This window comes from Gadus macrocephalus, chromosome 22 (genome assembly GCF_031168955.1).
Source record: "Gadus macrocephalus chromosome 22, ASM3116895v1".
Taxonomy (NCBI): domain Eukaryota; kingdom Metazoa; phylum Chordata; class Actinopteri; order Gadiformes; family Gadidae; genus Gadus; species Gadus macrocephalus.
The window spans coordinates 16425858-16434004 of record NC_082403.1 but is presented as its reverse complement, the minus strand read 5'-3'; positions in this window follow the sequence as shown (position 1 = coordinate 16434004).

Here is an 8147-nt window from a genome sequence, read left to right as displayed (position 1 = left end):
TGTATTGGTGTCTGTAGCTGTAATGCAAATGAGGAGTATGGAGTTAGAATCATGCCAAAACCCCACACAGACGCAAAACGTGTTTTACTCACGCACAACGATTCACACACACACAAAACGTGTTTTACTCACACACGATTCACACACACGCTCAGTGTGGTTTGCAAATACAAAACATCATTCACAAACTAATGCATTTTGCTTCAGAAACAAATAGCCTACAGTATGTTTTACACATACAAAGAAACATATTTCTTCAATTACAAAAAAATATCCTCCAAGTACAAACTAAAATCTTTCAAGAACAAACTAAAATCTTTCAGTGCAAAAAGAAATCCTTCAAGTACTACACAAAACAATTCTACAAGTACGGAACACTGAAAGTTGCGCGTGGATCTGAAGGCATTTGCGCGTGGATCAGCAAGGCGGAAAATTAGTGCCAAAAGTCACGTGACAAACAAATGTCCTGTGATTCACACTACACAACAGCAGGTGGCGCTGTTCCTGCCAAACCGCACGGATTCCGTACGGATTCCGTACGGTTTCCGTGCGGTTTAGCACTTTTACCGCGCCATTCTAGGGCCAGTTAAGTGGCCTTCTTGGCTTTCCATAGAATCCACACATGGTTGGCCGGCATCAAACGGGACTAAATCGACGCCACTTCGACCTGGGCGGGACTTCCTACGTCACTCGCTATGGGTGTGCATGTGTGCGCGTAGCCGTCACTCGCGATGGGTGTGCATGTGAGAAAGGTTTTGGCTTTTAGTGTCTATGGGTTGGTAATAACGGTTCTGATGATTTTTCTGATGGAAAAGTGGTCTTTTATTTCCATAATCTTTGTTCAGTGAACGCATAAACCCGTTTGTTAGTTAGCAGTTAAACAAAATGCGATCTCTTTGTTTACAGTTACCAACGACCAACGTTTAAAGACTGATGATTGGGGGTTCGATTCCCTAGTGATGCAAGGTTTTTTCTTTCATTTTGGACTGCACACATATCGCGAGTGACGGATACTCGCACAATGTACACACATCACTGTCTTTACAATTTCTAGGCAACCGAAGTTTGAAGATTGTCAAGTGGTTAACTCTTGAACTAAGACCTGATGGGTTAGTGGTCAGAGAACAACTCATTGACGCGGGGATAAGGGGTTTGATTCCTTAATGAAGCTAGCTTTTTTCTTTCATATTGGACTGGATGTTTGCATGCCATTTTGCGTAACTTGTAGTTTATGATGAAGAAATATTACTGGGGTTAAGGTTAGGGTAACGGTAAGGGTAAGACACAAAGTGTTTTTGCAACACAATATTTCTTACAATAACAAAGTTCAAAGTTTTGATGACTCCAGTAGGAAACTTAAGATATCTAGAGAAATGCCTGAGTGCTCACAAAACATCAACAAGTCAGCAGTGTGGTACAGGGTGATCATTTCTGTTCTACAGGGTGATCATTTCATTTCTACAGTACAAAAGCTGAAACTATTAGCCAGGAGTGGGAAAGATGCAGACGCAGACGTGGGAAGCAATAAGACACACCAACACACAGTTGCCAGTTGCAAAGTGGTTCAGAGTTTAATATAAATAGTTAGGGTTAGCTGGTATGGCGTTATCTGGTATGGCTATAGTCTAATGTTAGCTTAGTTCCTGTTGTTTCGTCATGTCATTTGTAGTGCAAGGGAGTTTTCTTTCAATATTCATTCGGTATCTCACTATGGGACACGCCCCTCGCGCTGTCCCCCAGAAGCAATTTTACACTACGCCAGTCGTGACTGGCCAACAGACGTGACGTCTGCCTGCAGAGGAGGGGCTCCCTCCTACTACATAAGCCCCGTCGTCACGTCATCTCTTCAGTCTTTAACCTCTTCTCGCTCCTAGAAGCACCTCGCAGACAGAAGTCGTAGACGGACTAGCACACTGTTCACTGAGCGAGCTAACCCCTCGGTCACCGAACGCTAGCCTATCGCTACCTCTGACCTCTGTGAGATTGAAGAAGTAAGCTAGTCTGTCACCAAACAGTAGCCTCTGCTAGTATCCATACTAGCTGCTAGCATCTACACTAGCTACACCCGTGTCCAGGCTGACCTGTCACCAAACAGCAGCCGGCATAAACGGAAGGCGAGAACATGCAGTCAGAGGTTGAACCTACCCTAACCGAGGGCTCGGGGAAGCCTCCGACAAAGTTCTGCGCGTGCGGGAACAAAATGTCGGGAGCGGATAGCCACACCGCCTGCATTCGCTGCCTTGGGCTGGAACATGCCAAGGCTGCCCTTGCATTCCCGCCTACCTGCGAGCATTGCGCACGGTTTTCAAATAAAACCCGCAAACGCCGGCTGACTAAGCAGGCGAAGCTCAGCACAGATGATCCGGTAATGGGGGTAACCGACCCTCCACTACCGGAGCTAGCGGGAGGTTCCCAGGGGCTCTCCGCCCCACTGGGAACCAGCTGGGGATCGGAGGTGGACCTCACCGACGCCTCCCAGCCGCTGGAGTTGATTCAGCCCGACGCTTTCGAGGCTAACCTGCTGGAAGGGCCCGACGAAGCCGAGGGCGATCACTCCGAGTCGGGGGGGGAATCCATTAGCCTCGGCTCTGATGAGGACGAGGATGATGATTCCTTTTCCCCGCGCACCGCGTCGCCTATGGTGGTGGGCGGTGCGTGCACCCCCTCCCCGAACCCGGCCGTGAGCATGGACCTACACGAGGCCTGCAAGAGGGCGGCTGCGCGGCTAAACATCGAGTGGCCGGAGGCCCCGGTGGAGACCGCCACATCTCGGTACGAGGGCAAGCGACTCCCGAAGGCGAAGGCTTCAACCAGTCTGCTACTTCCGGCCTTTCCCGAGTGCCTGGAGGAAGCGACCCGGTCTTGGGGCAAGCCTCTCTCAGCCAAGATCCCCGTCCAGGGTGGATCGGGTTTGGATTGGGCCGGTATGGAGGAAAAGGGGTTCTCCCATCTTCCTCCGGTTGAACCACTGCTGGCGTCGCACCTCCACCCCACGCAGAAGTCCGCCATGACTTCAGCGAGCCCTACACTGCCGTCCAGAGCCGACTCCTTCCAGTCATCAATGACCGAGAAGGGCTACAAGGCGATGGCGACGACGGTGAAGGCGCTCAACGCGTCGTCGCTGCTGCTGGCCTACCAGGCTGAGCTGGAGCTCGACATGTCCTCGTCACCCACCCCAGCCCTTTGGGATGAACTGTGCGTGGTGACGGACCTGTGCCTGCGCCTTCACAGGAGCGCTGTCCAGGCGTCCGGAAGGGCCATGGCGCTGATGGTCGCTCAGGAGAGGGCGAGGTGGCTGAACCTCTCCAGTCTCTCTCTGAGGGAGAAAACCCAACTCCTAGACGTGCCCGTGGACCCGAAAGGCCTGTTTGGCCCGGCGTATGATGTCATGCTGAAACGCTGGGAGGAAAAAAAGAGGGAGGGTGAGGCGCTGCGACTGTGTCTTCCCAGAAGAGCGCCTTTCCCCGCCAACGCACCCGGCCAGGTGTTCACCCAGCCCCGCGCTCCTCCGCCGGCTTACCGCGGCCAGAAGCGTCAGCCCCACCCAACCCACGGGGCCGGCCGGGGCCAGAACAAGCCGCCGGAGCACAGTGGCGCGTGGGCGAGGAAGCCACCCGCGCCCGGGGTGGCGCCAGGTGGCCGTGCAGCCCCTTCGGCTACTCAGGGGGCCGGGAAGAAACGGCGCGCTACCTGAGGCGCTGCGACCAGGGGGGTGCGGCAGGCCCGGCCAGACGCCGTCGCCGTCCCCCCTAGGTGTTCTGTTCCAAACCCGGTTCCAAGAAGGGTTACAGAGGGCATGTTCCAAGCCCTGCAAAAGGCGTGCAGAAGGCCATACAGCCTTCACAGTTCACGACGCGAAGGAGAGAAGGGTCGGACCTGCAGAGAGCTCGGTGGAGCCGCAGCAGTGTCTCGCAGACACATGCATGTGTTCAAGCACACACCAGTGCCCAACATCACACATGTGTCCCCCTTCCCCAAATCATTATTCATTAAAAATGTTTGCCAGCGCGCATCCAGGCTCCGAGCCGAGGGCGCAGCTGCTTGTGAAAACAAAAAAAAATGAAAAAAATGATAAACATAAAAAAGGAACAGAACGTAATAAGACGGTGCCTGGTGGGCGTGCGCTCCGGTGCGCAACCCACCACGCCCGTTCGGGCCGGCACGACAGCGGAACCAGCGACGCTGGGACCGCTGGCTGGCCGGGCTCAACAGTGGCGGGCATGTGGTGCGTCGGATTGGGTTATAAAAACTGTAACCGCCGGCTACAGGCTCCAATTTGCGTCCACTCCTCCCCGTTTCAACGGGATACTGCAGTCGCAGGCCCGTGGAGAGAAAGCTCAGGTTCTACAGGAGGAAATCACCTCTCTAAGAAACAAAAGGGCAATTCGGGTAGTGCCACCGGAGAAAAACCAAAGCGGTTTTTACTCGAGGTACTTTCTAGTCCCGAAGAAGGGAGGGGGCCTCCGGCCGATATTAGATTTACGCGCTCTGAACAGATACATGAGACAGTACAGTTTCAGGATGCTGACACACGCCGCTCTCATACGCTTCGTGCGCCCGGGAGGCTGGTTCACAAGCATAGATCTGAGGGACGCTTATTTCCATATCGCCATTTATCCCCCTCACAGGAAATATCTCAGGTTCGCCTTCCAGGGCGTAACGTACGAGTATTTGGTTCTCCCGTTCGGCCTTTCGTTAAGTCCACGGGTGTTTGTGAAATGCACGGAGGCTGCCATCGCGCCCCTCAGGTTGAAGGGAATGCGTTTGGCAACATACATAGACGACTGGCTTCTAGCCACACAGTCGCCCCAGGAGGCTCAGGCGCAGACCAGCGTGCTCATATCGCACCTAGTGTCCCTGGGTTTCACAATAAACGTGAAAAAGAGTGTTTTGGTCCCTACTCAAAGCATAACGTTCATAGGCTTGTGCCTCGATTCAGTGACGTTCAAAGCACGTCTATCCGCGGAGAGAGTGGAAGCCTTTCAGGCTTGTCTGGCACTTTTTCGCAGGGGGACGATGTTGAAGTTCAGAACGTGCCTCAGACTATTGGGTCTGATGGCGTCGGCGCTGGTAGTAGTCCCACTTGGCCGCCTCCATATGAGGCCGGTTCAGCGATGGGTTGCATCACTCAGACTGAACCCGACGTGCCATGGCCATCGCCGGGTTTTGATCTCCATGGCGTGCGTCTCGGCGCTGCGCCCTTGGGGACGCGCGTACTTTCTGACTACAGGCGTTACCATGGGAACTGTCCTGGCGAGGAAGGTCCTTTCAACGGATGCCTCTCGGGCGGGCTGGGGAGCCGTATACGAGGGCAGATCAGTAAATGGCACTTGGAGCTCACATATGCAGTTTGTTCACATAAACTGCCTGGAACTTCAGGCGGTGTCACTGGCGCTGAAACATTTTCTTCCCTTTCTGAGAGGGCAACATGTTCTAGTCAGGACGGACAACACCACGGTGGTGGCGTATATAAACCGTCAGGGGGGGCTGCGCTCCCCTCAAATGCACACGTTGGCACACAGACTGATCATTTGGGGCAACGCCCACCTGTTGTCGCTGAGAGCAACACACGTGCCGGGCGCGCGGAACTGGGGAGCAGATTTAATGTCCAGGGGCGACCCTCGCTACAAGGACTGGAAACTCCACGTCGTGGTCGTGAACCAGATATGGGAGAAATACGGTCGAGCAGAGGTCGATCTCTTTGCATCAGAGGAGAACACTCAGTGCCCTCTGTTCTATTCCCTAACCGGTCGGAGCGCCCCAATGGGGCTGGATGCTTTGGCATACGAGTGGCCGCGCGTCCTCCTGTACGCTTTCCCCCCATTAGAACTGATCATTCCTACTCTCGCCAGGGTGCGAGAGAAGGGTCATGCGCTGATCCTTATAGCCCCCCGTTGGCCGGGGAAATATTGGTTGGCGGAAATAGTCCAGTTGCTGTGCGGCCAGCCTTGGCCTCTGCCTTTACGAAGGGACCTCCTGACGCAAGCGCAGGGGGAAATCTTCCATCCTCATCCGGAGCGCATGGCTCTATGGGCCTGGCCCGTGAAAGGATGAACCTAACGACGGCTGGACTCCCATTGAATGTCATTACGACTATCCAGGGCGCCAGGGCTTCCTCCACGCGTAGCGCATATGAAGGGAAATGGCGTGCGTTCGAGGATTGGTGCGCGAAAGCTGGGGAAATAGCTTTCCAGAGTCCCGTGCCTGTTATTCTGACATTTCTACAGGATTTGCTGGATAAAGGCCGGGCTTTCTCCACTGTCAAAGTGTACTTGGCCGCTATATCGGCTTGTCACATAGGTTTTGGGGACAAATCGGCAGGTCAGCACCCTATCGTTTGCCGGTTTATGAAAGGTGCACGCCGTCTTCGGCCGGTGTTGCGGAGCTTGGCTGCTCCTTGGGATTTATCTACGGTGCTTGATGCACTGTCACGCCCACCGTTTGAGCCCTTACAACAGGTAGAGCTTAAGACGCTCTCGTTTAAGACGGCTTTGTTGCTCGCGTTGGCCTCGGCTAAACGCACTAGTGACATCCATGCGCTGTCGGTTAGCCCGACGTGTATGCAGTTTTTGCGGGGGAACTCAAAGGTTCTATTAAAGCCGAACCCTGCGTTTGTTCCCAAGGTATTCGACTCTGCGTTGTCATACCGCCCTATTGAGCTGTTGGCTTTCCATTCTCCCCCTTTCTCCTCCCAGGAGCAGGAGCGGCTGAATGCGCTCTGCCCGGTGCGGGCTTTACGCGTCTATGTTGATAGGACGGCTGGATTCAGGAAATCGGAGCAGCTGTTTGTATCATGTGCTACGTCACATATGGGGAAGCCTCTCTCGAAGCAGCGTTTATCACACTGGATCGTGGGGGCTATAGCCATGGCTTATAGTAGCGTGGGTTTGGAACCCCCTATCGGCCTGCGCGCACATTCGACTCGCGGCATGTCCGCATCCTGGGCACTGTTTCAGGGGGTCTCAGTGGAAGAGATATGTGCGGCTGCCAGCTGGGCGACGCCTCACACTTTCGCTAGATTCTACAGGTTGGATGTTACTGCGCCTAATCTGTCTCACACAGTCTTGAGCGTTGGATCGGTGAACATGCCTGTTTGATGGGTTTGCACTGGTACTTCTTTGGCAATACGGGAGTTACTATATCCCATAGTGAGATACCGAATGAATATTGAAAGAAAACTTAGGGTTAAGAAATTAACCAAGGTTTTCTGATATATGAGTGAGGTATCTCACCAGACCACCCTCCTTGCCCGGAGCGAGGAAGAGGTGTTTTGCCTAGACTGAAGAGATGACGTGACGACGGGGCTTATGTAGTAGGAGGGAGCCCCTCCTCTGCAGGCAGACGTCACGTCTGTTGGCCAGTCACGACTGGCGTAGTGTAAAATTGCTTCTGGGGGACAGCGCGAGGGGCGTGTCCCATAGTGAGATACCTCACTCATATATCAGAAAACCTTGGTTAATTTCTTAACCCTAAGTTCGTGCACAGATCCCTGAGACAAACGGCTACGCGCACACATGCACACCCATAGCGAGTGACGTATGACGTAAAGTCCCCCCCAGGACAGGCATATACTTCCGCAATCCACCCGTGCTCAGAGGCCAAGCCTGGTATTGCAGCTGTTTAGCTGGGAGTGGACGGGGGTCCGTCATTTCATGCGGCCCAGAAGTAGATATCGCCGTCCACTCCAATACAAGTGGGGAACAGGATTGTGTCTCCGCAAGAAATGTCTGGATATCAATCAAAGGCTCATAATTATATTTCTACCCTGTTCTAAAAAAATGTAAGTTTTTTTTTTTTTTTTTTTTTTAAACGCCTCCTCAAGCGTTTTATTAGCAGTTTACGTTGGGTACGCAGCTGAAAGGAGCCGTACCGAAACAAACGGCTCCTTGCTATGATCCTATTTTGAAGTGCACGGCTCCATTAACTTCCGAATTAAATTAAATTCCGAATTAACTTCCATTAACTCCATTAACTTCCAAAGTCTGAGATTTGTCCTTTACTTGACATGAATGGCGTTGAACACGGATATATAACACACATATCATTGAAATAGCTGGAACAGGCACGCACGTATTGATTACCTGAATGATTATGGGAGACCTACGTAATTTTCATAATATTGTAAATTGTCTGATATTAACATTTCA